This window comes from Corapipo altera, unplaced genomic scaffold, assembly GCF_003945725.1.
Source record: "Corapipo altera isolate COAL_440 unplaced genomic scaffold, ASM394572v1 2, whole genome shotgun sequence".
In the NCBI taxonomy this organism is placed as follows: Eukaryota; Metazoa; Chordata; class Aves; order Passeriformes; family Pipridae; genus Corapipo; species Corapipo altera.
The window spans coordinates 2,830,523-2,847,494 of record NW_020884890.1 but is presented as its reverse complement, the minus strand read 5'-3'; the positions used below and the strand labels follow the sequence as shown (position 1 = coordinate 2,847,494).

General features: G+C 37.8%; 1 protein-coding gene across 1 annotated transcript in view; it reads left to right on the top strand.

The window, feature by feature from the left end:
• The window catches only part of LGSN (lengsin, lens protein with glutamine synthetase domain), a 90,930-nt gene that overhangs the window by 30,539 nt on the left and 43,419 nt on the right, over positions 1-16,972 (top strand). Inside the window, exon 4 of the mRNA XM_027644793.1 lies at positions 2,510-2,622. The gene's annotated coding sequence lies outside the window, so the exon portion shown is untranslated. The remainder of the gene's footprint in view (positions 1-2,509; positions 2,623-16,972) is intronic.

Below are 16,972 nucleotides of genomic sequence, written 5' to 3'. Positions count from 1 at the left end.
AGTGACATTTCCATGTATCACATGCTAAGGAGAAACGAGTGACTTCTAGCAGTTCTTTACTTGAGCCTAGATCCTGGAGAATTGGTTTTGTTTCCTGCTGTGCTCTGCTGTGAGCTGAGAAGAGTCTTTCTGCTTGATATTCTGTAGTACTTAAGTCCATGGTCAACCCTAGCACAGCAAGGGAGGCAAATGGTCTGTTTCAAGCAAGGACATGAAAACACCTATTTTCTTAATCCAAGAGAAGAGTGGATTAATATGTCTAGTAGTGTATCAAAACGTGGTTCTGCGGGGACAGACAAGCAGCCAGGCAAGAAATATTATCATGTGTGTGTCACTGGAAAAGCAAAGTTTTGCAAAATGTGCATACCTTTTGTAATATGTTTTTGTCTGCTTGATATCCTTTTGCAAGGAGGGGGTTATTTTTCCCTGGAGATTAACTGATTCTGCTTGGGGAAAGAAATTTACAGAGGTGATAGGATAGGTCAAGTGCAAGAGAGTGATGATTTGTTTGAAAAAGCTTGGTGCCTCCACATGAAGGAAAGACTGCATTCAGTTTATGAAATCAGTCCTTGAGTGGCTGTAATGTGAAAGGGGCATAGATATATTGGATATATATGAGCTTTGAACAAACAGACCACAGCTTCAGAAATGAAATGGAGCTGGGGGTAGGATTCTGGTCTGGACTTCATTGCTACGACTTCAGAACTATATTTCTAGAAACAGAATGGGATTGAAGTCCAATCTATAAGATGTCCCTCTTTGTAGAACATCCAGAGCCTGGTTGTGTGCCCATAAAATGGATAACAGTTAGAATGCAACTCCTCTTGGAGGAGGAACAATAGTACTTCCCAGCTGGGCTAGCTGTAGAGTTCCCTATGGACACTGAAGCTAATCTTCCTTGCTCTCTGCTGTAGCAAATAACCTTACACAATAGGGGATGCTTGTGCACCCTTCAGAAAAGCCATTAACAGATCCAGAAACAAGGTCATTGTCCCCAGAAAGGATGAAACCATCTTCACATAATCTGAAAGATTTCATAGGGTTTCCTGCAGACCTTTAAAATGCATTTTCTTTCCTGAAGTTCCTCAGGTATCCATAGTGATCCTTCAGAGGAGTGAGGCAAACAGCTAAAGTCAGTAATAGCTTCAAGCATTCATTTAATCCTCCTCTGCACTCAGGGTATCAGACTTAAGAGCACTGGGTTACTATTCTGAATATATCTTTAATATCTCACAGGGGATGCAGATAAAAGGCATCAGCAGACATGTAAACTTCTATTAGACCAACCCTGTATCTCAGAGCTTATGCTATTCAGTTATCAGGGAACAACTGCAATTTCCCTAATCCAGTTGTGCATCAGCTAAGAACTTGTTTAGAGGAAGGTGTTCTGAATGAGGTACCAGCATCTGAAAGACACCAACGTGCAGCTATATCTTACTGTATTTACTATCTTTTCAGAATGTATTGTTACATTTGTCAGAATTCATTTATTAGCAGTTTATCAGAGTGTATAGTGTAGACCTGCCTTGTCAGTGAAGTATTTCATGTCTCATAAATTCTAAAAAGATGTGTTGCCAACAGGCTGTGATTGCAAACAACTCAGTGTTAATTACCTAACAGGAAAAAAATGGGAGGAAAGGTGGTTGCCTTACTTCTTTGCTTAGGGGCTCGGAAACAGGGTTGAAAAGAGTTTAAATCAGCAATTATCACGTGGCAGAGACAATAAAGCATAACCAAAGAATAATCAGAAATACTTCTATTGTATTTACAGGATTAAATGGTTTATTTTTGTGCCTCTGAAGGTACAGAAGACACAGCAGGATAGACATACAAAACTGGAGAACAAGCTTGTTTCAGACCAATGGGGAAGGTTCAAGGCAACAGCATGATGGAATGTGACATGTTCATACCCTTACACAGAGAATGAGAAATAGAATATAAACATATTATTGCATATTTTATAGATGTATCTGCGTTGCAAAAATTTGCAGAACAGAATTGACCCCTTTTGCAGATGTGCTTCAGTTCTAAGTCATAAGTAAAATTAAAACCAGAAAAATAAGTGCATTAGGAAAATATGATCAAAATGTTTAGAGGTATACTGGTCTTGCAATTTTGTGCAAAGTCAGCAGTTATCTCCTGAGAGGGCAGAAATGGATAGCTGGAGTGAAAACTTCTTACTAGATTTCAGCTAAATCTGTTCTTTTCCGTTCAAGTGCAGTATTGTTCGGTGGCATTTGAGTGAATCTACACCTCAGAAATCCATCAATGTGCAAACACTACAAATTATGAACTTAGCACTGAAAGAGCAAATGAAAACACTATTTTCTCTCATTTATTTGTTTGCTTTTGTTGTGAGAAAACTGTAATTGAAAAAGAATTAACTTATAATCTGTCTGACTGTGTAACAGGCATATTAAATTTAAATATCATTAGGTTAGAATTTGCCCTGCTGAATTGGTAAATACAGTAATTTATGGACAATTAGCTGCTTGCTGATATCTTTTAGATGCTGATCACCATGAAGTGTAATCCCTGTGCATGTCTGTGCAAGCAATTCCTGCCATCCTCCCACTGCTGCCTATTCTTCTCGACCTCAGATTTCATAGCCTCATTTCAGCAGTAAGTAAAGATTTGACATTGTTGGCAAATTTACAACTGTCTGGTGCCTGAATTAAAATGATACTGTATGGTAATCTGACTAAACCAAACTGGCAGAAAGCATAATCATATCTCAGACCATCTGCAATTTAGCAGCTATCTAAGATTGTCTCTTCCTCATATATTTAGCAACTAAAACTTATTAAACTATGAGTAAGCAACCTTGTTTGTTCTGTTCTCATGGAACCTCATAGTTATGAATTTGTCAGTATTCTAACCATTTAAGCCTGATCTATGTCTTTTTATGTCAGGGATCTAAAGTCCCATGCATGTCTGTATCTGGTTTATCATCTGTGGTATCTGATCCTGCAGTGATTGTTTCTGTAGAGCACAATACGCCTCAGAGTCCACATGTCCTGCATTCTACCTGGCTTCTAAGGAATATTATTTAACACTGATGAAAACCAAGTTTATTCCACAAAATAATTATTACAGTGTTTAAATTCCTCATAGTAGTCAAGGAAGAAGAACCTGAGTGGTGTTTGTCTTTTCTGAACTAATTATGAGTTTTCAATAAATCCTCCTCCATGTTAAGGAGGCATTGTATAAACTGAAGCATCAGTAATAAAGATATGAAAGAATCTCTGCTTCTGGGTTTTTTTCCTTTTACTGCCTACACCATCGCTTTCCCTTGGCTATTCAACAGCACAATGCCTCCTTATCCATTAAGAAAACACATGTTAAATGAATAGGCAAAACTCCAGCGTCACCACTGAAAGTAATGAAGTCACGTAACATGGACTCCGTTGATACTCTCTACACTAACACCTGTCTTGTCGCTTGCTATGTTCTAAATTGGAGCTCTTCCAGGGATTCTGAAAGTAGAAATTTTCATTCCCTAGACTACTTAAAATTAGACAAGGGCCCTGGTCCTGAAAACTCTTAGAAGCAGGGAGTAATCCTGAATAGTATCAATAATGTTTGGAAAATTACTCTCCAATTACATTACGAAGGGTTTACAGAAGCACATCATAAGATCTTGCACACAATGATTGGTTGTCAGTGCAAGCATTGTGATGCATCCCAAACAATGTGCCTTTCTAATGAAGAGGGCTGAACTAAGGGGCTTTTCACTTGGAGTTTCATTTGTGAGTATGGTTTTAGGATACAATCGTCTAATCTCTGGGAATCAGACTGACCCCATCATACAAATCAGCCATCAAATAACAAAAGCTTCTACTCATTGCCAGGGTTAGGGCAGCATCAAAACAGTAATTTCATCACTAGCTTGCAACCACTATTCAACTACTAATAAAAAGTCCAATCATGACTTTTGTTTTAAAATATGCTCATTTTAGAATAGGAGTAAAGTTCATACTTCCAAAAAGACTTCGAAAAACCAAAACCAAAAAACAGTTGAATTCTTGTGTCAAAGTGTAAGAACAACTTTGATGGATGTCTAGCTCGCTGATCTGTCTCTGACAATGGCTACTAGTAGATATTTTGGGAAAGACAAGCACAGAATTATTTCTTCCCATGATTATAACATTATAAATTTTAGCAATCTGAGGCTTTGGGACTTTCAGAATGGAGATCTTGCATTTATTCTTCCATTAATTTTGTCTAATTGCTTTTTGAGCCCATTTATACTTTTGGCATCTACAATGTCCTACAGCAGAGTGCTACAGTTTTATTATGTGTCACATGAAAAGATACTTGCTTTTGTTTGTTCTAAACCAGCTGCCTTGTAATTTCGCTGTGTTGCACCGCATCCTTGTGTTATGGGAAACAGTGTTCACCCTCTCTATGGTTTTCATAGTTTCTGTATACTCTCTCCAATTTCCCCATATTTTTTTTTCCATACTGAAGAATCTTAGTTTATTTAATTCCAAATCTCCAATTATAGCTATTTTCTGATTTTACTGTGTCTCTCTGCGGTAGAATCACAGTACCTTATTTCCATTTCATTCTTTACTGTTTTCATAATAGTTCTTGCTAATCTATTTTCTACTTTGATCACTTCTTAACATTGAAAATATTTTTTCAGAGAACTTTCCATAAGACCTACCTTCCTCATGGTAATTTGAAATTTAGTATTTAAAAGTTTGTAAGTTTGTCACCTTATGATTTGTTCTCCTTCAAAATGATAGATATGAATTTACTTTCATGAATGACAAATTTAATTTGCCCCTCTATCATTCAGATATTCTATATCATAAGACCATTCTGCAACTTGTCCTTATCATTTCCAGTGCTGACTCTTGTAATTCATCTTGTACCATTTGGAGATTTTTTTTCCTCTCTATTTACCTCTTAATCAGATAATTTAAGAATATGTTTAGCATCATATGTCTAAATGCAGATATCTGAGGGATTCTGCTGGTGCCTTCCTTCTGTGAGAAAAATCTACCATTTGTTTCTAGCATTACTTGATTGTTCTTTGATCAGTTGCTAATCCATGAGAGGAATTTCCTTCTTCCTCTCTTGACACTGAACTCTTTTAAAAGAGCCTTTGTGACAGAATCTTTTCAAAAGCTTCTTGAAAATCTAAATTCATTGAGGAGATTAAATAATAATTCCTTAAGATAATTATCATTCATGATAATAGAAATAATTTACAGTTCTAGATCAGGGAGTAGAATTCAGCCATGCTTACACTGCTGAAAAGTCCAGACTCGACACCTACCAATCTCTAATCTATCATGAGGAAAAGCTCAAGGAAGTACCAGAAAGCTGGTTTTTGAGTAACTCCAAGCAATGTTTTCAGTTGGTCACCTTTCTGTGATTCAGTGGGCTAAGCAACCATGTAGGTGATTGACATAGGAGGATGAAAAATAGGAGCTATGTTTTGTAAAGTCATGATCCAGATGGCTAGTGTCTAGAGATTGATAGTAAGTACCAATTTAGAGGACTTGCATGTCACTGTAACTAGAGATAAATCTCAGTATGAATTTCACTGCAAATCTTCAGTAATATGTCTTGATTATGAAGACAGAAGTAGTTTCCTAGAATTGGATAGCTTCATGGAAGATTCAATAGCCCTATAATGGTCTCAGCAAACTTATGGGAAGCTGGGCTGAATGAGATTCTGATGAATCTCTTCCCATTTTCTTGGACATCAAAACTACAGTTTTTATATTTTATATTCTTGTCTCCACAAGATGTTGTGTTTACCCAAAAGAGATATTTCTTCTCCTGCAGACCTCTTTTGGTTTCTTTTATTTCTCTTTAACCTTATAGGCTAGACATACTAGTATACATTGATAACAGTGATCCATTTGGGATTGTGGGGTAACAGAGAAACAGAAATGTCACAAAATGTGAATGTGTATGGTCTTAACTGCAGGAAATAGTTACCAATTTTATCTTGGCTTCACTGTGTGAAGTCAAGGAAAATCTAAATTTAATCAGAGAGGCAGATGCAATTTTGCCAAACCTTCCAGTATTTTTCTTTGCCATTTTACTGGCTGATAGCCATTCCTAATTGGAAATAAGACAGAATTTAATCTCTGAGCAGTAGACAAAATTTGATATGACCCATCTTTGTTGTGGAAACTGAATTAGCTTTGTCTAGGAAAAGGTACGAGAATATTGCACATGATGTCTGTCAAATATCAGCTGGTTATGAGAAGAAATTTTTATGCTTGGGTGAAAAATACCAAACTCAAGGAAGGTTTAGACGGGGAATGGGAATTGGAGATTGATCCATAAGAAATTACATCTTAGAAGTACAAAGCAGTTTTAAATATCCATAACTGGCATTTTCTTAAAGTCTGCTAAAATATACACAAATATATATAATATATGTACATAAATAAAAAAGGAGAATTTCAAGGGGCTGAAATCCAGTATGATTTATAGAAGACAATATGTGGTAAAGCCATACTGCTTCTTAAGCTACCATTCAACACAAAAGAAACATTAACAAGTCTACATATTTATTCTTCATTGACTGTATTGAACCTCTGGAGCCTCACTATGGTGATGTTTCACCTCTTGGACTTCAGTTATGCACCTAAACTTGAACATATATGATTCAAAGGCACTACACAAGATAAAAATTCATTACAGAAATAGAGTGGAATTGTTGGCTTCAACACTGAATTTCGAGATTAGAGAAATAAAATAAAAATTCATGAGTCACATTTGTTAGCTTTTTCCTCAGATAAGGACTTGCTGACAGAGTAATACCCTTGTTGAATAAGGTCTCTGACAAAAGGTAGTCTGTTCCTGTTGCTAGAGTAATACTAATTTATCCAAACATATTTAAAGTTCCTATATTTTGCAAATAATGCCAAAAAATAATATGTAAGCTAAACTGCTCTCTTTGATGCTGCATCCAGTATTTTTCTAGAAACTGTGTTTGGCAACCAGGAAATTACCACTTGGAAATCCTACCAGTTTGTTATTCAACCAGTATTTGGAGCAATTCCCAATTTTACCTTATTCCCTTAACAGCCCTGGCCAATAAGCACAGAATCCTACTTGTTCTATCAGTGTAGATGAGAATGTGTAGAGGTTGCAGTCATGAGATATTGTTTCAGCTGTCTGGTTGGAAGACATGAAGAGTATAGTAAAAGGGAAAGACTAAATTATATACTTTCAGTAAAACTTTAATCATAATTCCATCTAAATTTTATTAAACTTTCAGAATTCACAAGTTTTTTGATTTAGCAATCTGTAGTCCTTTGCATTTGTGTGAAGAGCAATACAAACAGAGGAAAAATATAGATTCCATGTTATTAAACACTGCGTGTACATCTGGCTCTTCCTGAAATGAGAGTAAAGAAAGAACAAGGAAAAAGTAAGTAAGATGAGAAAGAAACACTAGGAAATGACATGATTTGCTGAAAGCTTCCTGGTATGTCAGGCGCAGATTCTTGAGCTCATATGTAGAATCCCACATTTAGAAAACCAGCTGAACCTCCTATTAGAACCAATTATTTTTCTACCTTGCAGCTGTGCCTTGTATTATTACTTGCATGAGCATTATGAAGAAGGGCTATTTATTTGAGAAAAGCTAAACCAAGGTATAATTAACTCAGTTTCATTTCTTGACTTTCAATACAGTTTCTGAAAGAGTTAGCTGATATAAAAGAACTCAGCCACGATTGAAATAAGCCATGTTCATTTAAGAAAGGCTTAAGTCACTAGCCATGCACCATGGCTTGTTTGCTTCTCATTTACTACAGGCTACATTGCACAATTTTTGGAGAGGCAGCAAATAGGTGTGTATATTGCATTCAGAACCAACTTGGGAAAAAATGTATGCTCGATTCATACCAGGAAACAACTTTGGAGACCTGTAAGTAATCACATATATTTTTCCCTCACAAAAGCATACACATTTCCAGAAGTTTATACAGTGGAATGTTTTGTAACCCAATTGCATGCTCAAACAGCTCAGCAGTTCAATCTGCAATAATTTGAATCTAAAACTGAGTCACTTTTGTCCTTGTTCTTGTTATTGGTGTTCTGGAGAATATAAACTGACTCTAGGGATACCTGGTTTCTGCAATGTCATCTGGCATCCATGATTGTTTTAGCCTGGACTCTGTAGTACTACTTCTTTGACCTACTTATATTTATTTCTGGGACTGGTATTCAGTCCCAAGATTTACACTGTGCTTTATCTTCCTCCTGCCAAAACTAAATATAATAGAACCTAAGGTATTAAGGGTCAAAAAAACCTTACTTTTGCCTGGGATTTTTCCCTTGCTGTGAGAGGCAGTGCAGTGAGCTCCCTGCCCTTCAGTTGGGTACAGCTGCTATGGATGGATCAGACCAACTAAGCATGCGGATGATGAGGGGCATAAGGCAAACACATACAGGAGCACAAAAACATAAAGTAAGTAGAGATCCTAACAAAAATAGTCAGAATGGCTTTATTTCAGATTTCATGGTAATAAATGGTATTTATTATTATTATTACCTTTCCAGTTATTGTAGGGCTGATGCTATGTCTAAAAGATGTGCAAAACGCAGAAAAGCATAATTCCTCCCTGTTCCACTGCAGCTTTCAGCCCACTGGGGATAAGCAACAAGTCATTCTGCTCACACTCTTTTTGGAAATAAAGCATTTGGTCTTCAGCTGGGGGAAAATCTGGTGTTCTATTTTATACTTGTACAGCACCTGCAAAGTAAAACTTAACTTACCTATAAGAAATAAATAGTAATGGTTTAATATATGGCAAGATAAGAAATTATGCCCAGTGTTGATCCATATATCTGGTACTAAGACTAATAGTCCTTTAGAAGATTTTCAAGATAGATAAAAGAAATATAACATCGGTTAAAACTTTCTGCTGTCAGACCTGTAAGAAATGGTTTTGATACCACTGATACTGGTATAACCCTTGAACTGAAATGTTTTTTTCATGTAGGAAAGCTATAACAAAGAAAGACTTGTAATAAATATTGCTGCTCCTTCATGGTGAGATGTGTCACGACCCTGAGAGCACCAACTGACCTTAATGGCTCTGACCAGCCTCATCTGGGATCCCCACCCTTTACCTCAGGGCTTCTTGTCCTTCATTTCTCTGCTGAAGCCTGAGCTGTGGTGTTGGTGTGCCTGTCTCTTGGATGGACCTTAGACCTCTGCTGCAGGTGGCTGGTCTTCTGGATGGATCCCTCAGATGTGTGTCTGAGCCTGTCTCCTTCACTCCCAACTGAGTACCCTGGATGGACCCTGAACCTGGTACATCTCTTGCTGTGTCTGTGTCTGTTGGGGAACCCTGCTGCCAGCTCCCATGGGGCTGCATCCTACTGATGGGATGCTACCTACATTGGGATCACCCTTGGCTCCCAGTTCACCTTTCTGTGTTGACTGCCTCTCAATAAACCTGAGCATAGGTTTTGTCTCTGTTTGTAGTTAGAACTGGTAATTTCAAGGGCAAATATTTGCCAGAATTGCAAAATAAAACTGCAACCTTGAAGACATGATAGTTTTCTGGTAGTTAAAAAAAGAAGCGTATTTTATTCACAGAAAGCTTAAGTGCCACTTTTTACTGACTAATTGTTCACTTTGCATAACCTAATACTGTCATGTTGAAACATTAGATGAAAAAAGGAGATATTTCTATCTGAAAGGAAATAGTAATAAAATGTGTCAAGTAGTGTTTCCTACAGAGTTCAGTATAGGCTGTCCAGGGATGTGGCTATGGCAGAAGCATTTATGAACAATTAATATTCAGGTCTGGACAATGAGGAAAGCTGCTCTAAAGTAGTTTCTTTGCCCACCAGAACGAGTGGTGTTTCTTTAGCACATTGTTTTGCTTTTTGCATTCTGTTTCTGCATCAGTAATGCTGGCTGCTTTGCTCTACCATAAATCCTGGAATGCACTGTGCCTAATGTTGTCATCTATGTGTGTGCAGGGGACTTAGAAAATGATACCCCAACTTTGCACCATTTATTTCCTAGAAAGGAAGCTCATTGTATCACGTACTGTCATATGAATATGACCACGTGTGCTCCTATTTGCTTTAATAAAACAAGAAAAAATATTTGGAAAGCTTACAGGAAAGGGAGATGATTGTTTAGCAAAAAAACTGGGGTTTTTTACTGACCTCAGAAAGGTACTCAAAACACATTCCAATACAAATCTTTTGTCTGTGGAAGACAGACTCTTTGGATGAGGAACATAAACTACATGAAAGGAATCAGTCAGGCTATGGGAAGACATCCCTTCTGAATCTACCTGTCTCAGCTGAAGCCATTAATGTGACTTGGCTGCCAGAATACTTGTGCTCTCAATTTCTAACTTATTTTCAGGCAAGATTGACAAGATAATCAGTTACAGAGGTGAACCGACCCAAACACCTTTGCCTGAAATCAGTTTGGGATTGCTGATGGGTTTCACCAGTGGCCTCCTACAGACAGATGACCAACCTGGGACTGCCAATATTTTCACTCATCTAACAAAAGTTTACCACTGCCTAATTTTTTAGATTTGTAATGTTACCTTTTCATTTTTGTGTACTTTGTGACCTAAGCTACAATATGTTTGTTTCAGTTATAGTACAAATATAGTGGAAATCAAATGTACTTTCCCTGTTTTAGCTTTTCAGTGTTAGTGGGCACTAACAAATTAGGTGGTGATGAGTAATCTCTGCTTTCAGATTCTCAGAACTGAGAACAGTTCCGAATTTACAGCTTAACAGGTGTGTCAAGCAGAAAATAAGCTACATCAAAGTGGAATATTAAACAATAATTATCTTGCAATTTGATTTAAATAAATTTCAACTGCCAATTGCTCATCCTCCAGATTTCTCAATATCACATCTGTGTTAAAATATATGAGGCTGTCTCCTAATTTAGGATGGCTAGATTGAGAGAACAGGCATTTTTTTATCTCTTTTTTCCTTATGTTTATATGAATACTTGATATGTATAAATACATATCAGATGCTTTTATGTACAAAAGTGGACTATTTACTTGTCTCTGTTGTGTGTCACTCATGCCTATAAAGAATAAAATATCAGGACAGATATCAAATCTTCTATACATTTCACTGAAATACCAGTGAAAATTTAATCTGATTTATCGCCTGCTGGAGGGTAGGAAGGTTCTACAGAGGGATCTGCATAGGCTGCATCGATGAACTGAGGCCAACAGTATGAGGTTCATTAAGGCCAAGTGCTGAGTCCTGCACTTTTGGTCACAACAACCCCAGACAGTGCTGCAAGCTGGGGGCAGAGTGACCAGAAAACTGCCCAGCAGAAAAGGACCTGGGTGTGCTGGTCAGCAGCAGCTGAACACAGGTCAGCAGTGTGTGTGGGTGGCCAAGAAGTCCAATGGCATCCGAGGCTGTATCAGAAATAGTGTGACCAGCAGGAGCAGGGAAGTGACCATCCCTCTGTACTCAGCACTGGTGAGGCTACACCTCAAATCCTCTGTCTGGTTCTGGGCCCCTCACTTCAAGGAAGACATTGAGGTGCTGAGGTGTGTCCAGAGAAAGGCAATGCAGCTGGTGAAGGACTTGGAGCACAAATCTTCTGAGGAGCCTCTGAGGAAGCTGGGGTTGTTTAGCCTGGAGAAAATAAATCTCAGGGGAGACCTTATCACTCCCTACAACTACCTGAAAGGAGGTTGTAGCCGTCTGGAGGTCAGCCTCTTCTCCCAGGCAACTAGTGACAGGACAAGAGAAAATGGCTTCAAGGTATGCCAGGAGAAGTTCAAGTAGGACATCAGGAAGAATATCTTTGCTGAGGGTGTTTAGTCGTTGGAATGAGAGGTGGGCACCATCCCTGCGTGTGTTCAAGAAATGACTGGACATGGCAATTAGAACCATGGCTTAACTGATGTGGTGGTGTTTGATCAAAGGTTGTATTAATGATCTTGGAGATCTTTGATTCTATGATTTTAAGATTCTGTGATCTCTTAAAAATTCTTCAGTTAAGTTAGACACTTTATGTTGACAGAAACTATCATACAACAATTTAGTGTGCAGTCTTACAGATATCAAAGATGGCATGTGCTACCATGAGTAGATAACATTTGTGATGATGCAGTAGTATTATTTTTAGTAACTATAGAAGTTCAAAATTAATTACACAGAGAAAAAGAATTTCAGAAAGTTAACTGAATGCAGTGAATTCGCATAAGGGTCTATTTGGACTTATTTATTGGGTTTGTTTGGTATTTCACATAGAAAGAAAAGTTCTTTTTAGAGCTAAGTAAGTCAGACGGCACATCCTGCAAGATGCCATTCACATTCCTGCTAGCCAGCAACCTACACAAATTAAGCCTCAAAAAATTAGCTACAAAACTCCAATCAATCAACAAAGAAGACCAATTTTTTTCCCTATTATCTGATTTAGAATTGATTGGTGTTCTAGAATATTTTGCAATGGTCAGAAAAGACCACTCTTGATTTGTTGCCACATCTTACTATTTCTAAATATGTTAGGTGAGAGGTTTTTACTTTGCCACTGTAGCAGGCCTGTCACTGAGGAGCGAAGTTCTGGCAATTTTCCATTGTGTTTGTTATGTGAGCCAGAGCTGCTTTTGACCTCTGAAGGAAAGGCAGAGGTTTCCTAAGATTCAAAAAAGTATTTTCAGGAAGATGGACACTGGTTGTTTAGGGCTGAAACTCTGACATAGAGGGACTCAATGCAGACAGGTACATCTCCTGGCAGTTTCCCAGCCCTGAGTTCCCTTTGAAGGAATACCTGCCTTTGTTCAACAGCCTGTGAATTAGTGTACTTGCCCAAGAAATGCAAGACCTTGGCCATCACCCTTGTTCTGGGAGATGCTGAAACCACATCTTCCTCGTCTCAGAGTCTGGGGAAGCATCAGGCTGCTCCATAATCAACAGTGCAGATGAAGCTGGGCCACTGTGCCAAAAAGACTGCAAAGTCTTGGAACCAGGAAGAGAAAAAACTCATGTGAAATGAGGAAATATGTATTCCCAATACTGTTTGTGCTTTTAATCCCATGTTTCTTAAATGGATATTGCAGAGCTCAGATCAGGAACCAGGATAACACTGTCTCAAAAAGGTTGTAGACAGATGTGCCCTCTTGTTTGCCCTCTCCGGCTAGTGCACACTGTAAGGCACCAAATGTGGGCAAACTTGGTATAGATAAGGCCTAAGGGTCCAGCAGCAACAAAATTGCTTTCAGGTGAGGGATTCTCAGCTGCATGAGAGGTCTAGTCAGTCTCCATGCTTCTGGTCTAGTCACATTCAGCCTCCAAATCCAGACAGTAGGTAGGTGGGATCAGTTTGACCACTATGACTCTAGTCTGCTTGAATTTGTCCATGAAATGTTACATTTCACAAGCTATGTGTAATAGTGTTGGACTTCACTGAAGCCCATGGGGAAAATGTTGTGAAAACAGATGTTAATAAAGTAGTTTATTACAGATAGGGGCCTATTAAATTGAAGGATATTAAGTGGTGAAATAAATTATTAAGAAAAACAGACAATTGCAGGCATTGTCTTGGGGAGAAATCTGTTTTATGCTCAACCACAAGCTCAGCAACGGTGAAATACGATCCATTTAATGCAGTTCGAAATGTAAAAGCACTCATACTTGATCACATTGTATGAACAGTACACTCCAATGTTGTGTTCAAAAATAAATATTGCAGAACTGTACAAGAAACACATACACAACCTTTTATCCTCTGGGAAAATTCACCACCCCTTTGTTTAAAGAACTGATTTTATCACCTCAGAAAATTCTTCTAAAGCTAGTCACAGTTATATTAGTGTTGTGTTTGTCCTCATTAGCAAGCTAAGAGGTGCTCCTCCTTAGCATTCAGAACCAACTCCAACACTTCAGTGAATAGATAATAATGAAGAGAAAATGGGAGATTGTTTATATATGAAGAGATTAATAGCAGTCACTGGGGAATCTGAACCAAGAATCAGTCTTTAAAAACTTTCCAGGTGATAATGACATAAAGAAGTCAAAGCCAGATTTAAATAAAAATTTTGTAGATTCCTATGAGCAGGTCCTAAGGTGCTGGAACCCTTGTGTTTTAAATCCAGTTCTGCATCTTCTACAGTGCAGACACAGTCTAATTTAGCAACCTTCAGGTTAATGCAGTCAAAACCCTCTTGGAATCAACATTTTAAATTATTTCTTTTGGGTTTGGGCCTTTTTGTTTGTTTGTTTGTCAAACAGAAATGAGGTTTATACAACTGCATGTGCTGAGGTAATTCTACACGTATGGTGATTTTCTGAATCCTCCCTAATAACTGGAAAGTTCTGTCTGATTTCTACTACATTTAGCAAAATGGTAGAGATTTCAAAATAATTAAGCTCCAAGATTTCTGCAAATAAATGAACAGTTAGATGAGAGGAAGTCTGTTAATTAAAGCCTACACTAGAAGTGTATAGTCTATTAGAATGTACATGAAAAAGAAGCCTGGGGCCTGGAATGAAAAACTTCACTTGGGCAACACAGTTTGTGAAAAGCAGTTGCATGTGCCCATGTCTGGCCAAAGTCAAACAACTACAAGGTACAGATTTATAAGGAAACTAAGCTTTATCAGCTTTAATGTTCAGAATATAATTGTTTTACTTAATAAATAATTTATTCCTTCATTTTTTTAGTCTGAGGTACTTCTGCCTTTGGCTGGGTTTTTGAGCAGAAATGTAGCAATACTGTGAGAAAGGCCAAGGCATTTCTGAGCCAGTCTAAAGCAGAAAGTCTGGGCAGTCATGTGTAAATAAATTTGTGATGAGATTTACAGGCTAGCTACTAAATCAAATGGGTTTTGATAATATGCATCCATTATAGTGTGTCTTGTTCCAGTCTTTCTTCGGGTTGTTTTCAGATGGCTGTCACTTTAGCATAAGATCTATTGATTCTAATTATCTAGTCTAAGACTTTTCTCTTTCTATGATTCATCATTTACAATGAAAGCCCCCGTGGCTGGGGCTTCAACCACTTTGTTCCTTCTTTACATCTCCAACTGAGGAAAAACCTTCTCCTGATTGCTAAATCAGAGTCTCTGCTAACTGTGCAACTATGTGTGAAGGTGCAGGGACACTGTATAGATGTGCATATACATTTAGGCTTCATGAAACAAAATCTATTAAATTATTGAGTTATTTCCAAATTCTTTAGTCCAAGGAAGTCAACATCACTGAAACCCAGCCACAAGATTGATCAAAGTGTAGTTTATGATTGTGCCAGTATTGCAAATGTATGACTGAGTGAAACAATTTTTTTCTCCATTCTCGGTTTTTCTAAAAGGCACAGTAAATCAAATTTAATGTTTCTAGCAAGCAAATGGTATCCTCAGCAGCTACCTTTTAAGCTTAAGAATATTTACAGTGAGATTTCCTAAAGGGCTTCGTGGAAAAAAAGGCTCCTTGTTTGAAGGCAAATTCAGCTTTTGGTTAAGACTGATCAAAATAGTTTATACAGATTTTCATAAGCTTTTTGCTCACACTGTGTATTATTTGGCTTAGCGATCACAGCTGAAAAGCATGATTTTAATAAAGAATTTGAATAAGCAGATTAGAGTAAGTCACAGGGCCTGCCTCATTCCAATGGTAAACAAAGTAAACTACTTTAATTAAGGCAAGATAGGTAATATATACAGCTTGTGTATTATCATTACTTCATTTACTTATTTCTTTATATTCATATTTAAAGTAGTCAGTACATCACAGATGATAAGAAAGATTACTTTTAAATTACCAGCTGAGCTCCTTGATATGTTTCTACAATTTCTTCTGATGAAGTAAGTAGAGCTGTTGCTGTAAACTCTAATTCTAATCAGCATCTCTCAAACACCCAAGAATCAATAATTTGTTTACAAGACCCTACAGGGAATGACTGAGCTAATCACTTTGATTATACCATTTGTGTGAGGGCAAATCCATGGTCCTATGAATGCCTATACTAACTACAAATTGATTTTATTGACTCAATTATTTAGTATTAGGTGAAAAAAGTGGTAGGAAAGAGACTGGTAATACCAGTATCTCAGGTGATGTGTACAGTGAGACATGTAAGTGTAGGGTGTAATGGGTTCCCAGGCTTGGAATTAGGAGGAAATTTTGCTCAGGGCGTAGTGGCCATGGACTGCCAACGATTTTGGAGGTTTTCTGGCTTTGTTAAAATCATGCATGTGTATTTACACAGTCACATTCCTGCAAGAGCTGAATGAAAGGTGCTGGTTACCTTGGTTTCTCTTTGACCCTCCTGCTGCAGCCTCCAGGAGCTGAGCTGCCTTTGCTAACTGGAAATCTCCAGCACATGAAAGATGACGTGGGAGAGCATTAGTTGTGGGCATATGATTACTGGCAACTTTGGTATTAATCAGCAAGCAATTATACATACCAACTGAACACCAATGTCACCTTTCTGGGGAAGGGACAGTCAATCTCACTGGGTACTTTATATGTAAAGGAACTCTACTACTTTTTTTTGCAGCATTTAAAACTCCGTGGTATTTCCCTAATGAAGGGCTTTAAAACATGTGACCCTTGGCCAAAGGTCTGGTTGTGTCACTAATGCTGCAGCTTGAAATATTTGAAAATGAGCAACCACACCCCATCTCTGGAAGTGCTTAAGGCCAGGTTGGATGGGTCTTTGAGTAACCAGGTCCAGTGGAAGGTTCCCATGGCAGGAGTCATGGAATTAGATGATCTTTAAGGTCTCTTCTAATCCAAAATATTCTGTGATTCTATGATTCTATCACCTAGAGTTCTCCAAGTCTTGAGGTGGAGCAAACAGGTTCCAGTAAAATAAGGTCTATTAAATTGCATCTTGTCATTACAACAACATTTATGCAGAGACAGTGTTGTACTGTAACACATTAATTTTTATTTATTTTTTTAAAATGTTTTTCCAGATGAATGACTAATCTCAGAAACCCAAGGGCCGCCGAGGATGCAGGTATCCATG